The 16295-nt window shown below is 42.4% G+C and overlaps 1 protein-coding gene across 2 annotated transcripts in view; it reads left to right on the forward strand.

Annotated features, from left to right (window-relative positions):
- The first annotated feature begins 277 nt into the window (after positions 1-277).
- Positions 278-16295, forward strand: part of fndc3ba (fibronectin type III domain containing 3Ba) — a 193678-nt gene continuing 177660 nt past the window's right edge. For both annotated transcript variants that reach the window (XM_033988140.2, XM_033988141.2), the window contains exon 1: positions 278-412. The gene's annotated coding sequence lies outside the window, so the exon portion shown is untranslated. The remainder of the gene's footprint in view (positions 413-16295) is intronic.

The following is a 16295-nucleotide window of genomic DNA, read 5'->3' on the forward strand; positions in this document are numbered from 1 at the left end:
TGAAAATATAAGAAAAACACTACAATAACACTAGAATGCACTGTAGTCTATATAAAACCATTGTGCTCTCAGTGTTAACCTGGTTCTAGATGTCTGCAAACAGGTTTTAAATTGCTTTTAAAAAAAAATTCAGATATTCTTCCTGCCTGAGAACATAAAAAAAACACTAGAATGTACTGTAGTCTATATAAAACCATTGTGCTCTCAGCGTTAACCTGGTTTTTCCTGTTGCGCACGAGGTTTTACGGTAAAGTGGGCGGGCTTTATCCTCCATGTGCGTCGCGTTTTGATTGACATGGCGGAGTCTTCCAGTCCGAGTCGCGCCGCGCCAGCAGACAGGCACAGGAGCCGAGCCTGGGAATAAAAAACACGCAGCTACGTCTGTTTTTCAAGATTCTTTCATTACAGCGAGGTGAGTGTCTTTACGCGCGTCTTCCCCGTGCGCACAGGCTTCGTTTCTGCTCAGGGCGAGTGCGCAATCAGCCAAAAGCACAAAGTTTTTCGAAGTGCGTGGATAGTTTTGGAGCGGTGAGTGCGCGCTGACGCCGGCAGTCTGGGGCACTTGGCTCGCGCAGAGGAAAAAGGAAAACTGCAGCGGACAGAAGGGCCAGAAACGAAACTTCCAGGGGCATTTTACGCACAGACATACCCAAACTCCAGATTGTTGCTTTTAGCTGTTCGGGGGGCTGCTTCGACTGTGTTTCTTTGAGCTGCTCTTTGTGAATTCACCGCTTTCCTAAAAGAATGTGTTTTTGTCTCGGGAAAGAACTTCAGATGTGAGTGCGCAACAGTCCCAAACCTCCACTTTTTCACGCTTTTACGCATCTAATCTGTCCTTGAGTTTCTTTGGTCTCATCTTATTATTGTGTCGCGCGTAAAATCAGGAAACGGGTAGTTTTATACTCGGCAATAATAAGTTGGGATCTGAAGATGCTGAGGCAGTCAGATTTGACAGTGGTGGTTGCGAAATCATCTAGAGTTCGTTCATACAGGGCAGGAGTTATGTGATCACTTCTTTGGACAAATTCGTTGCTTTTTTGAGGCGCTGCTTTTCCACTGTGCGGTTTTTTGCAGAAAGCAGAAGAAAGTAGGGCTTTGGTGAAGAGGGAAAAAGTGTTCTAACTCCAGCATAACCTAGCATTCCTTCCAGCCAGCCTGTCTGCCTCTCTCTCCCTCTCTCTCTCTCGCTCTCTTCTCCCCCCTCTCCCTCTCTCTTTCTCTCTTTCTCTCTCTGTCTCTGTCTACGTGTCTGTTTGTGGAGCAAAGACACATCTCCCTCTGATGCAGACGTGGAAATCAAACATTGGGGCTCGTGGTTGGAGCTACAAAGTCAATGTCATCTATTTAAAGTGGCTGCTATTAAGGATTTAGTTTAAAATACTGATTGCAACCTTAATAACTCAGCTGCTCATTGCTTATTTTGCAACAACAGGGACTCTGTACACCATTACCCTGCAAATTATTACATATTTATTAAGTTTTACACAAAAATCTTGCAGTTTTAATACGCACCAGCAGGGGATGTCCTGAGCTACTGCCATTTTAAATCCTATAATTACATGTTATTAATTAAGATTATGACAAACAGCTTAATTAAGTGGTCAGGCTTAGAGTAAAAAATGCCACAGACAAAGGTAGATTGTTTTGAATGTCAGTTTTTGAATGGATGCGTAACGACTGCACTTAAAGTGGCTTTAATCGCTATGGCAACAACTAACAAAACCCGCATTATGCTTCGACGAATATGTTTTAATAGGTGTAATGTTGGAGAGTTTCGGTTTTACTGTTTTTCCTGCACTCCTTTACATGCTCCAGAATGTAGGGTATAGGGGAAAAATGGCACACACAGTCTCACACACAGTTACACACACACCCCGTTACACACACACACACATAGGCCACATGAATATTTTTTAAGGAGAAGTAGAAAGAAGCAGGCGAAATCCGATCCAAATACATGACGTCAGATGACATTCCTTTGGTGAAAAAAGGCTGATGTGGCTGTGTGTGTTTTTTTTTTTTCCTTGAAGAAAAGTTGATATCCGAAGAGTGTTAAGACGGGAGGGAGGAGGGGGCAGAAAGCTGAAAAGGTGTGCAAAAAGTAGGACGCTAGCCATGCATGCATAACAAAGTAGCCCAGGTTGTGTTGTAGCCAAGACATTTTCAGCGGGATAGCCCAAATCTATGCTTTTTAGTTACAGTTGCAGTGTCATAAATCCCACTTAAGTCTAGTCTTAACTTGCACTAGTTGCTTAACAGGACTGGGTGTTACATTTGGGAAGAATTACTTAGCCTGCAGGATGCTTCTTTTGGTTATAAAGGCAAAGATTCGTCGACTTTTTGCAGTGGTAATGATAACCTGTTGTTATTCTACTAGTCTGGAGCTGCAGGGTGTTTATGTAAGTCATCTGTGTGTCCTGGTTAAGCAGAAAGGACTCAGGTCTGTGTCACTGTACTGCAAACCGGGGCTTAATTTGGGCCGGAACAAGCTGCATAAGGATCCGGAAACTGTCAGAGTGCGTTCTGCTGACTGTTTTTCTTTGATCCACTAACTACACTGAAGTTAAAACCTTTATGTTTAAGGTCTTGGATAATATAAACACAGACGTTTGTGTTTTAGATGAATTAAGCCCACGTTTTCATGAGCTGTAGGGCTGCTTCTCATCTCCTCCGCTCTCCTCAGCACAGAACTGTCCTACAGCCTGATCCCGCACCACTGCCCCCTTCTGTGAGAGAGAGTGGTTCAGCCCGCTCCCCAGCCTCCTGTCAGAGTGGGAGTTCTGAATCGAAATTACAGGGAGCTCAACTTCTTAATTTGTTTGCGATCATAAATGCAGTTTGACGACAGAGAGGGTAGACGAGGACGTGACGAAAAGTGATATTAGGACTAAAAACAGGTAAAGTCACACGCTTTAGGCTAATGGTGTGAACAGCCTCCTGTGAATGAGCTGCTTTTGTACAACTTTTTGTTCCAGTGACTGTAGATCAGTGTCAGATTGACCCCATACCAGGAGCGAACGAGGGGAGGGCTGCGCTCTGCTGCGGGGTTGGGGAGCGAGCGTGTGGGAGGGCATCCTTCAGACTGAGCGCTGTGGTGTTGTAAACAGTTCGTGTGAATAATCAGACTTGCAGTAATCCAGATCTGTTATGAACTGTAGCCGAGTCAGACTGAGGCAGGGCAAAGGCGAGAGAAGGGCTGTGGAGGAGCGAGCACCTGGGAGAGCATCAGGGCGGCGTGGTCACAGTGACTTGAGTCTGAATGAATGAACATCCCGGTGCGACTTATGTATAAAAAATGTGCTTTTATGGTTTTGACTTAAGCAAGATGGTCATTCGTGTTGTATTTTGTCATTTCTCTGCGCTTTTCCTCACCTCTATGTGCTTTGATGAAGTTTTGACTTTGTATGGACACTGCTCCCGTTCCCACTTTTTGTTTTGCCGCGTCTGATTTACAAGTTAACAAGTGCTGTGTACGAAGCTGCAGAATGTAAGAATGTAAACAAACTCATTGGCTGTCACTTTCAATATTGCCAAACAGATGACGGATCCATTTAGAGAAAACAAAAACCTAACTTTATCTCTTACTTTAAATACTCTTTGGTTTCCCATTATTGTGACTGACAGGTCGGTAAGTAGATCCGCTCAGAGTCATTTGCAAACAAATGGTTTCAGCTTTGTTGCCTGGTCCCCTCCTGATTTAGTTTTTTTTTTTTTTCCAAGTACCCCAAAGGAGGCTAGTCTTTGTTACTTTTAGCCATTATAAGCTCCTTACATCAATAGCAGCCAGGTTAAGTAACACTTTGTACATGCTGTTGCCCTGCTTTCCCATAACACTGGAGCACAGGGAGGGCATGGTATTTATGTCACTTGTCATATAATTCATAGTATTAAGTGTTGTTTTCATCATCGCATTGCTTCCTTTGTACTACTACTACTACTTAATACTACTTCTACTACCACTAGTGCTGATTGTTGACTGTTTATGTTTGCAAAAAGCTCATGGGATTGTCGCTTAATTGCGTTTGTTTAGCATATGATCAAAACGACGTGCTTGAATTCAGTTCTGGACGCAGTAACTCCAGGGGGTTGCGAGTTTTCCCCGCATCTTAGCAAAACATCTGTCTGAATTCATCCCCACGTGTCGACTTCGTACTTGTACAGACACGAAGCTACTCCATTCTCTTCGGGCTTCAGGTGCTCAGGTAAACGGGGTCAGTGCAGGGCCAGGATGCTCCGAGTCTTGTACTGTGAGTCGCGTTTGCTTGTGTGCTAACGGAGCGCTAACCTAGAACATGTTATCCAATGGGTAGTGTTACCGAAGGGCGCTTGTGTGTCAGCAACAGAAGCTGCGGAGTCTATAGAGTTACAGCGACAATACAATACGTACCCTGGAAAGAGTGTGTGAGACCGTGAAAGACAAGATAGAGACAAGAACAGGAGGACACGGCTCTAGTTCGGCGTCTCGGTGCTGTGCTTCCTGTTACATGGGTTTTCCTGAAGGTTAGATCAGATTTGAATATTGTGATACCCGAGTTGCCGTATTGTCAGGGAATAACTGCAAGTCATTTAGCCGCGTCGCCAAGTCGAAAATAAGTTACAACAATAGATCATGGACACAAAACATTGCGTGCAGTGGAGTTCAGTTTCGTCAACGTCTTCTGAACCCCTTAGAGGTGATGTTGTCTCACGTAGAAGGATGCACAAATACTTTAAACTATCACTACGGTGGAAAATTTGATAATAGATCAGAGGTCAGGGGTTAAAATCTTGTTAAACGTCATTGCGGTTTTCGACATACATGAGGAAATACGCCAATTCTTGTGGATTTTATGGATATACGTTGCTATTTGTTGACATGGTAACGCCAAACTAACATTTAACTTTCATATTGTCCTGCTGCGGGCCATAAAATATCATCTCGCGGGCTGCAATTAGCCCCGGGGCCTCGAGTTTGAGACTCCTGTAATAGATTGATGGATCATTTTCTTGCACTCACCCAAACTTGAGTTGCAGTTTGTTGCATTGTAGCACTACAGTTAGAAACGGTTGGTTACTTAACGTGAATTATTCTTAAAAAAAATATTTGTTTCGTTATGAATTAAGTCGTGCAGCTTCTCCAGTGGAAGTTTGAGGACACGTCTGGGGTGAGGGAAGTCTGGGAATCCCTGATTAGACTGCTGCCCACGCGACCTGACCCTGGATAAGCGGAAAAAAATGAATGGATGGATGATTTCAGTTTTAATAAGACTTGTTTTGTGTAGTTACTGTAAAGTGGGACCGACTGTTGTAATATTGTAGCAGAAAATCTAGTTTATATCGTTGATCACGCGAGTTTTTTCAGTTGTAGATGAAAAAAGATGGTCCAAAATAAAAAATCCACCTACTTTACACATAAATCTTCTTTAAGATCACCCAGTACTTGCAAGATTTCCAGTCCATTTCCAGCCGTCCTGCAGCCCTCGCACTACACTAGAGCCCCTTGTTGAAAGTGCACTTGCATCTTTCACTGCCTCTCCTCTGCGTACACCAGGTGGTCACTGTCTGCTCTTGAAGCGGCGGTGACATTTTGAAGAAGAAGCGGCCCGTTGTGAGGGGATCCCATCGCGGAGCTGCAGATGTGATGAGAGGAGGCTCTGTTCTTTTGAAGGTCAAGGCACTGACACCTGGAGAGCAGGAGCGGCCGTCTCTGCTCCGGCTCCCGCTCCGTATGTTTTTCTGCGTGAGTGTCCTTAATAACGACTGGCAGTAAAAGCGCACATGTGGTGTCCCAATGGTTGAAGGCAGGCGCATCCTTTTACCTTGAAAATCTGCTCGGTCCTGGGCTCTCTGACACTTGATGTAGTGCAGGAGAAGGTGGAGTAGATTTGGTGGAACTAAATGTCTTTCTAATGTAGCTTCGGAACTGTAAACGTTGCCGACAGCTGGAGGAATAGACTCACGGGCAAAAAAACAACAAAAAAACACAGGATAGGGCTAAACAATAGGATAAAAAACGTCAAAATGCTTTCTCCATCTCGATTTTTGATCCAATTCTCAATCAAAATGGCTTTTACGATTGATTTCCTGAACATAATCTGTACAGACGCAACTATTTTAACCTCTAAAACCTCTGAACTCTGCCCCAAATCAATCTGGGGCATTAAAACGAACTAATTAACTGTTCAAAACTAAATATTCTCATCTGTTGATTGCTCAAAATGGCGCTCATATTGAGAAAACAAAATGTGAAAGTGACAGAAACCCATGAAATAGAAGAAAAATCACACGCTAAAACCTCAATAACTAAACTTTAAAACACGCTGTTGCCTCTTGACTTTGATTACACTTATCTTTTGCTTTACCATGTGTCTGTCTGTGTCAAATATCCCCCTGTTTAAGGCTCATAGTAGCAGCTGCCTCACTCAGGATCGACTCCAGTCTCCAATCATCCGTGACCCTTAATTCGAACATGATTGACTGCATCATTAACATTCAACTGAGTGAGGAGCTATTTTCATTATTTTCCTATGTACTTTGCTGCTCAGGCTGAGTCTCTGGCCTCTTTCTCAGCCCCGTAGCCTTGTGTTGAAGTATCCCAGCATCTCGTGTTTGCTTGGCGCGGAGCTGTAATGTTTACCCGCCCCCTCCTCCTCCTCCTCTTCCCCCCTCCGTCCCTCGCCCCCTCTCATTCTCCGGAGCTCTGTCTCTCTTTTTTGTCTCCCTTGATAATTTCCTGCATTGTTGACAGTTGATTTAGAGAAAGATAAAAGAAGTCTTTCAACTTTTTCCCCTCTCCTTCTCTCCTGGCTCCTGTGTTCAAGGATGGCTTTAGCGTAATGTTTCATAACAACACCACTTTTGTGTCACTTTTAGCCAGTTTCTGTCCCAGATAAGGCGTCTGACATTTGGGCTGAGTACGATTATCGGCATTTCAACTAAAATTCCCCAAGGGCCGTCAGCGAAACTCACTCATCCTACTTTTTCACAACAATGGTACAGTCCCAAGGCCAGGTTTCTGCTTTCAGTCAAGAATTTTATCAAAGGCGACTTGTTAAGCGGGGTCAAATGTATATTGTAGATGCGTGACATTTAAAATTATTTCATTACAAAGAACATGAACTAGAATTACATTGTGGGCATGTGATGCAACACATGACTTCACAGAGAAGTCATTTCACTTCTCCATTCACTGTTTATGACTTTGTGGACAGAGTGCGGCCGAATGGTTAGACTCCGCACTGACAGTGAAACTCTCTCATCGAGGGCTGTGTTCTCTGTGCCAGTTCGCTGTTAGCCTGGAGCGCTAATGCCCCCTCACAGCTCCTTGGGGCAGATCACAGAAATAGCCGTGCCCACAGTGTGTGCATATGTGCTCAGCTGTGTCTCAGACTTAGCGCTCATGCAGGATACATACAAGGCTAACTTTACGTGCTTGCATTAGCATGCCGGGCATGTTGGTGTTTCTAGTCGACAGCTCCATGGAAAGTTCTGCCGCTCATTAATGGCTGTTTTTATGCCTTGTTTAAGAGTCTGTGAATCTCTGCTGTCTGCTGTGGAGAATGCTCCACTAATACTGTGTCTGTGAGGTATTTTTTATGTTTGGATTATTTAAAAGTGCGCTATAACTTTTCTGGTTGGATAGTTCTGTAGACACGAGCGGAAAGATTGTGTCTATTGCAAATGATCTACAACATCTCTCAAGTTGTCTATTGTGCCTTTATTTAATGACAGCTTTTTACTGCTCAAAATACCTTGAAAAACCTTGCATTTTCACTGTGATCGGGGTTGTCTCTCCACAGATCTGACCTGTAACATGGTCCTCTCTGATCGTAATAATGTTACATCATACTGTGGGCCCTCCACTATAAAACATGTGTATTAAACTGTTTGATTTTGCTCATTTCTGAAGTCCGAGCATCGTGTCCGTGGCGTTTGTGTCGTCTTCTTCTTCTTGCTGATCTGTGAGACGATCCTGGTCAGACCTGAGGATTTGCTCTGAGAAGGAAGTGGATGTGTTTTATGCAAAGCCCCATGTTTTATTGCCTTCCCTTGTTAAATCACCTCCTCCTCCTCCTTCTCTTTCTCCTCCTCCAGGCTATCCAGACACACTCCTGCCTGTCTCCCCCACCCGGTGCTACGCCGCATACCTAACCTTCCCACCTATCCTTTCCGCTTCTGCCAACTTTACACTCCAATGCTTTAACAATGCCTAATGAGCTATACCCTATTAGCACAATTGCCACATCTAATTTTAACCCAGATGTGTTTATTAAAGCTGCACCGTGTACCTTTTCTGCTTGAGGGGGCTCGTTACCTGCTCATCTTCATGGAAATGTTGGTGTTCGTCTTGAAAAACACGTATTCTTACTTTGACCGGGCTCGCCTCCTCCCAGATCATGCCTTTAACCTGGTTTAGTTGCATCATCTGCTTGTTTCCATGCGCATAGATAAGCTTAATGACATACTGCGGAACATTCCAAGCCCTCCTCCCCCCAAAAAACACCTTAAAACTGTGATTTGTGCGATATTTATGACGCTAATTGCTGCTGTCGTTAATCGAACACCAACTGCTCTTTTGAAATCTTATATTCAAATGTTAATTCAGGTTAAAGCTTTTGACCTGAATTTTATAACTAAATTAGAATTGGAAATGTCAAAAAGTCCCCGTCCCGTCACGGTCACGGCGCATTATCACACGTCAAAGCGCTCACTCTTTATCGAAAAGGGAGACCACTACTGTACTTCAGCTTTAAAACTGAAACACAACACAGCGTTATCTCATTTTGGATAAGACTTCCTCCACCCCTTCCGAGCCATCTCTCCTTCCCTCACCTCTCTCTCTCCCCCCAGTCCCCTCCCTGCCCCGGAGCTGTGCACAGGGACCCCCCACAAATCACTAAAAGATTTCAAACGCACACATGTATCCCTGAGCCCCTGTGTGAAATCCTCAGGCTGATTGAGGAGGAGGAATGTGACCCCGTGACCCCGGGCTGAGGGGCGGGAGGGAGAGCGAGAGAGGGGGAGGATGTTAGAACAGGGAGCAAGTGAATATATATATATACACTTTCCATTGGTGAAAAAGTGACCTACCTGTTGTGCAATTCAGTGTAACGGGATGAGAAAACGCAGGATTTGGATTATTTTGCTTGTTAAAATACATTTAATCGCACAACCAAAGCCTCCTGGGTATTTATCAACTTGAAAATATCACACTTTTTAGTTTAATTTATTTTTTTGTGGTATTGTTGTTTGTATGTCTTAAAGAAGTTAGTATATGTTGATATGTTGATACCTGGATGCAGAAAACATAACATTTTGTATAATTTACGCCAATTCAGTTCAACTTTATTGATACAGAGCGTTTAAATACAACGTAAACTGCCCAAAATGCGTCACACAAAAGTCAACAAAAAACGATACTTTCTAAAAATAACCCTCAATAGACGAAATCCACGACGTATCAGCGTTATTTTTCACAATTATTCTCTATGTTTTTTGCTGTAAAACTCCTCACCACACACTTTATACACTTTTCTCACACAGGCATTAACATTTTCTCACATTTCTCTCTTGTTTAAACTCTCTCAAAGTTCAAACCTTCGTAGGCGTCTTTGTCGGTGCAGAACGTTTCATCGACATTGTGGGTTTCGTCGGGGAGAAAACAAATCGCAAACACACAGCACTTCAGAGTCACACTGCGATCCGACGTTTAGCCGACGCGGACACAATGCACGTTCATACGATGTAAAAACGCATGAAAAATTGCACTAAAAAAAACAACGAATCGACACATAAGCACCAAGATATCCTGTCTGGCTGCGATTAAATACCAGGGAGAAAACTGCAAGAATCTGACTGTCATTCCACCTCTTTTTTCTGGCATAAACAATCATCAAAACCCAACGAATTTGAAAGCAAAATCCCGCGCGTCGTTGAAGTTTTACTGAAATTCATCGCTCCAGACAATAAGTAAAACAAATGTCTGTGTGCGTTTTTATCTCTCCAATGAGTTCTTTCAAATTGGATCTCGGGATGTTTCCAATTTATTCCTCCATCTTTCCAATTGAGTTAGTTTTTTTTACAGTTTCGTTTCCCTCGCGTTTGTTGTCTCCCCTGAAAGCCGAGCTCAAATTGATCGCACCTGACGACAGCGTAAAGATTTAAACAAACGACGAGTACATTGAGTCGCCCGCGGTGAAATTCTCCGACTCGCTGGAGTGTCTAAGCCCCGCGGAGGATATGGCTTTTCTCGAGTAGGTGTGACTAAACAGCCTTTTCTCTCTCTGCACCTACACATACACACCACCCACACAACGAGCTTTTTCATGGCCCATAAACTCCATGATCAGAATACGTCTCGCTGGTTCGTCTCCCTCCTTCCCCGACTAGTCCGAGAATGTGCCCGGCTGTGCGTCCATGTGCATCTGTGAGAATGGAGGGGGAGTTGAGTTCACTTAAGCTTGACTTTGGCATCGCTGGCTTAATTAAAGGGCATGACAGGTTTTCGTTTTTTTAGTTTTTTTTAAAATAATGATTACCTGTTTTCGTTGGATAGTAGCCATGTGGTGAGAATCTGAGTTTTAGGCTGGATCAGCGAAGTGGCAGTTTGTGTCAGAAAGTTTAAAATTACAGAAGCACTATAGCGCGGAGTTTTTAAATAAATCTATCTATATCGTGGCTATACAAATTTGAATCCAAAATGCAGAGACGAACACATTTTTCTGCTAATTTAAAGATGAATTCAATCAAATAAATCCATCCAAACATCCATTTTCTTACTCTTATCGGGGCAGAAGGGGCTCCCAGACTTCCCTCACCCCAGACACGTCCTCCAGCTCCTCCAGTGGGACCCCAAGACGTCAAATAAATGTGTTACTATATATATATTTTTTGATTTATTGTGTTGCCAGGTAACAGTTATGAAATTACCTCTACGTATGTCACATCTGCTCCTTATGTCCAACCAGGAAGTCACATTATAAACTTCGCCAAAATAGTCAAATCGAGTCTTAAATTTAATCGTAACCAGGGCCGTTGACAGAAATCTTGGGGTTTGGGACAAAAAGCCTCACATGGGCCCCCTGTAATATAAATTAATAGGATAAAGGTCCAATTCTGGGCTCCTAAAAACTTTGAACTGAGACAACAGACCTCTATTTACCCCCCCTAATGCTAACTACTCCTTAATTAGCCTTAATAAACCATGAACAATGTATTAATTGAGAATAATTCATGCTTCATAACTACTTAAATAAGGTTTAGGGGTCTGAATCGCTCTTTATAAACTATTTGTTCATTATGACTTAAGTTTTTCTGTGTTTCATTAAGTTTCACTCAAATGTAGTAATTATAAAGCAGTACCAGTGTGTATAATCAGGCTCCCTCCGTTACAGTGAAGCGAGTCGTCTAACGTGGCGCTTCCAGATCCTCAGCGTGCAGCCGTAGTATCGCCGGGCGAGCGATTCAGCGGCGGATCCGTGTGTGGTTATTGTCGCGGCGGGGCCTTTCTCTCCTGTCTGTGTGGCGCTTGTAATGTGGAGCTGATTGTGGCTGATACGAGGTCAGGGCAGTGAAAGAGAGGTGGTCATGCAGTCGCTGACTTCTGCACCGCTGACTTTGTGTTGGGCAAACACTGTCAGTTCATTCACGAGACATAGATGTGGCTTTGTTCAGGATTATTTTAATGATTTCGCTTGGATGTAGGTCAGTTTTTAGACGCTGGTGTTGAGATTTGAAGTGAAATTGTTCTCGCTAAAGCATCTTTGACTAGACTTGTGACTACGAAACATTTCCCACTGAACTACAGCATCTTTTTCTTGAGTTTGAGTCCAGAAAAGTTGATTTATCTTAACTCGTTTTATCAGTGCTCCTGACACCACTGAATGAGTACACTGTGACCTTGCGAGCAAATCATGTCTGGAGTGAGTAGATAATGACAAACTTTGGTCGCAACAACCCTGGAATAGACCTTTAGAGATAACATGAGGCGCTCAGTCACACGGGAGGAGCTCGGAGTAGAGTCGCCGCTCCTCCACGTCGAGAAGAGAGGCTGAAGTGGCTCGAGCACCTCCTGGACGTCTCCCTGGGGAATTGTTCCTGGTATCTCCTGCTGTGAAGACTTAGGACATGCTGGAGGACTTGGGAACACCTTGGGCTCCCACCGGAAGAGCTGGAGGAAGTTTTCCAGGGTGAGGGAAGTCTGGAAATCCCTGCTTACACTGCTGTGAGGAGCTCAGTCACACGGGAGGAGCTCGGAATAGACCTGTCGCTACTCCACGTCGAGAAGAGCAGCTGAAGTGGCTCGAGCACCTCCTGGATGAGTTGTTTCTGGTTTCTCCTGCTGGGAAGAGACCCTGAGGAAGACCTAGGCTACGCTGGAGAGCTTGGGAACACCTTGGACTCCCACCGGAAGCGCTGGAGGAGGTTTTCCGGGGTGAGGGAAGTCTGGAAATCCCTGCTTACACTGCTGCCCCGCGACCAGACCGAATAAGCGGAAGAAAATGTGCCGTATCCGTATCAACAACCACAAGCTAAACATAATAGGACTTCCTCCAACAATTAGCATAACACTTTCACATCCTAAATTGTCATGATAATAAAACATGTTCCTAGACATGTCCAAGGTGGTGGTGTCATATTTTGCATGTTAAAATCAAAATCAAACTGAAAATTGAATCGATTTTGTTAATTAGACCCAAGCCATGCCTCATTTTCTCAAAGCTTTTAATCGAATTTGTTGTATTATATTTGGTATAACCTAAATGTAAACAAATAGATTGACAGAATTGTAGAAAACTAGTATAAAATTGGTAACGTTTGACCCATTTTCCTGTCAGCAGCAGTGAACAACAACAGTCAGGAGAACCTATATGTAGCTTATGATGTTCTAAAGGTTTATGTTGAGGTAGTGACGCACAAAAAACAACTTGAGCTTCGTCTCCTGGCCGTCGGTAAACTCCGTAATCTCCCGCGCTGTTGCCTTATTGCTCGGTGCCACGTTTGTCTGAAATATTGCCCTCTAGCCTCCAGCGTATACAATGAATCACGAGCATGTGTATCCAAACTAGCGGCCTGCATGCTAGCTTTCTGCGCTGGAATTTGGGCATATTTGTGTTGTGTTGTGTTTTTGTGTGTGGCTGTGCGCGCTCTGTGCCCCCTGCGCTTGGCGAGGAGGAAGTGCGGGTGTTTGTTTAAACTAAGCACGCTCAGCCATGTGGGACAATTTAGCGGGAATGGGACCCCCACTCACAAAAATCTGTTGCTCACGGGCTCCTCCCCCCTCTCCACTACCCCGAGCTCTTCTGAATGGGCAGCTGTCTTTTGAAGGGGTTGTTTTGGAAGTAGGGCCAATAGTGAGGGGGCAGGGGAGGGGTACACCGGTTTATTTACTTAGTTTGCAGGTTTAGAGTCTTTTGAATTGTTTTAATATTTGAAAAATGTGTTGAAAGTGCGAGTTTTGAAGGAAACTTTGCTGTTTTGGACTGAAAAAACAAAATAAAACGTGATTACTCGATTGGTAGATGCACAGATTGCGACTTTTCCGGTCTGCATCGTCATGGAGATGCTCTTTAATGCCATACAGTGGAAAATTCCTGGCAAATAAAGTCACCTGTTTTGCATTTATTCACTTTTAGGTGTTTTTATTGCTCAAAAATACCGTGCATTCTTACTGTGCCCGCAGCAAATCTGTCCTTTTAACTCATCCGCTCGTCTCCATCCATAAGTTTAATGCCGTACTGCAGGATATTCCAGGCAAAGCAATGGCATTCCCATGTGGCAGACCCTCTACGTGCAAATTTACATTCCGTACAGCTTTTAATAAACAAGTTAAACCCTTTCAAACCAAAAAAAGTCAATGAGTTTAGCTGCAAGACGAGACAAACACTAAAGATTGAAGTCATTTAAACTCGTTGACACACATTTTTTTTTGCAGTTTTGAAGCTGGATTTAGGGCAAAGATGAGGCAGTGTGAGTTCAAAAGAAGTGTGACTAATGCTGATTGGCCAGGACCCCATTTGGCTTGAAAAGCGTGCAAAACCGTAACACGCACACACACACGCATACCTGTGTATCGGAGCTGTCACTGTGAAGAAGCGTTGGAGTTTTGCAGATGGAGTGTCATATTGATGCTAACAGGCTAATTTTACACAGAAGTGGTGCATTTCACAGTTGTAAAAGCACGCGGCGTGATGGATTACTGTATAGAGGAGCGATGACGGGGACCGTACGCAGGGCTAGTGCTGTGCAGCGTCACACTTGTTGAATATTAGTGCATCTTTGAGGGTGAAATGGCAGGAGATGTGCTGCTTTCTCTGCCTGCGTTTTCATAGGAGGGACTTATGAGACTGCCGGACCCTTTGTTGAGTTCATTGTGTCCGCTTATCTCCATGGAGACAAGAAATGGACCAGAATCAGTGGGTAATTTTCCAACCGAAAGCATAAGTTTATACGTCAGTGAGATCTAAACCGGCGACAGTGGCTTGGAACAACAAAGCATAAGACAATAAGGGTTTGACGTGGATCTAAAGACTGTTTTCTAATGATGCAAACATTTATTTTGGTCGAGTTTTAAAGACCAGTAACATTTCAATCAATCCATGAATTGAAATGATTGAAACGCTGCAGCTTTGACCTATTTTCACCTCCGTTTCAGAAATATTCTTACATATTTAAGGCATGAGTTTCTATTTGTAGCTCTATGGTAAATAATTACTTAAGTCATTGTCTTGCTAGCCTTTAATGCACAGGTGTCAAACTCAAGGCCCGTGGGCCAAATGCGGCCCGCCACGTCATTTTATGTGGCCCGCGACAAAGGAAATTAAAAAGTATGACTGTCTTACAATGTCGGTTTATCCTTAGATACACAGTTAAACAGCCATTTTTTCACGTTTGTGCAAATCCATATGCAGTATTTGTAACTTGAATAAGCGATAAATATAGAAACGGTTAATTAACGAGATTAAAAAGTAGTTGCATTTATTTTACATTAAATTTGGTTACATTTAGTGACATTTATCTTACTGTTAGTTACATCTGGACCATTTTGTTGATGTGGCCCTTTGTGAAAATGAGTTTGACACCCCTGCTTTAATGGAAATAATTAACTAACTGCTAAACTATAATCGAATCAGAAACAACCTGTCGATAAAACCCTGAAAGTAAACAATACAAACTCATATTAAAGCCAAAATCCAAGAATACAAGCTGGAAAATTAATTAAAACTTTAAGGAAACATTGCCCAACTTGTGTGTGATTTAAAACTTACTCAGTCGGGATTTTCCACTTGATTCACAGGTTTGATCTCCAACAAATGCCTTACAGCCAATCAGAACCACTTATGTTGTTGTTGTCAGAGGCAGATTGGGAACCAGCTTAGTCATGTTAAAGTACAGTATAATTCTGTTCTTTTTGTGTGTTGTGAAACGCCGCGTTGCTTTGGGCCAAGACAAAGGTTTTAGTCTGGGGATTTAGTCAACTTGAATTTGTAGGTGATCAATGATCTATATAGCAATTGAGTTATGTTTTCTATTGTTATTTTTAATGGAAAATAATGGAAAAGTAATTCTCAAACTCTACTGTAAGCCTTTGTATTGTTCAAGTGGTATTCAAGTAGTTTGCGTTGCAGGATGGGATATGTATGTATGTATTTATGTATTCAAGGTTATATCCTCATCTTAGGGATAATAATAATAATAATGGAATTATTTATTTACTTAATACGTGTCTAAGTTTAGCTGAGAAACACTAGACATATCACAGCTCATTAATTACGTTTTGGACTTCATTCCTCTGTAAATGTGTGACAGTCGTAGAGAGTTCGTCCACTGATCCGAAGGTTGGCGGTTCGAATCCCGCTCTCGACGTAAACGTTACTTCCTGAGTGGTTGGATTCACTGACCCACAGGTTGAAGGTTCCCGATTTCAACTAATAATAATAATGATTAATAAATTGATAAATAAAGATAAAAAAAGTAATAGTAATAACAGTAGTAGTAATAATAATAATAATAATAAAATAAATAAATTGATAAATAAAGATAAATAAATAAAAAATAAAAGTAATAGTAATAACAGTAGTAGTAGTAGTAGTAATAATAATAATAATAATAATAATAATAATAATAATAATAATAAATTGATAAATAAATCATGATAAATTGAGAAATAAATAAATAATTATAACTAAATAAAAATAATAGTAGTAGTAGTAGTAATAATAAAAAATAATAATAAGCTAAATAATAGTAATAAACTAAATAATAAACTTTAATAATAATAATTGTATTAGGTGCCTTTCTGGGTTCTCAGAGTTTAC

The sequence above is a fragment of the Periophthalmus magnuspinnatus genome, chromosome 22 (assembly GCF_009829125.3).
Source record: "Periophthalmus magnuspinnatus isolate fPerMag1 chromosome 22, fPerMag1.2.pri, whole genome shotgun sequence".
NCBI lineage: Eukaryota > Metazoa > Chordata > Actinopteri > Gobiiformes > Gobiidae > Periophthalmus > Periophthalmus magnuspinnatus.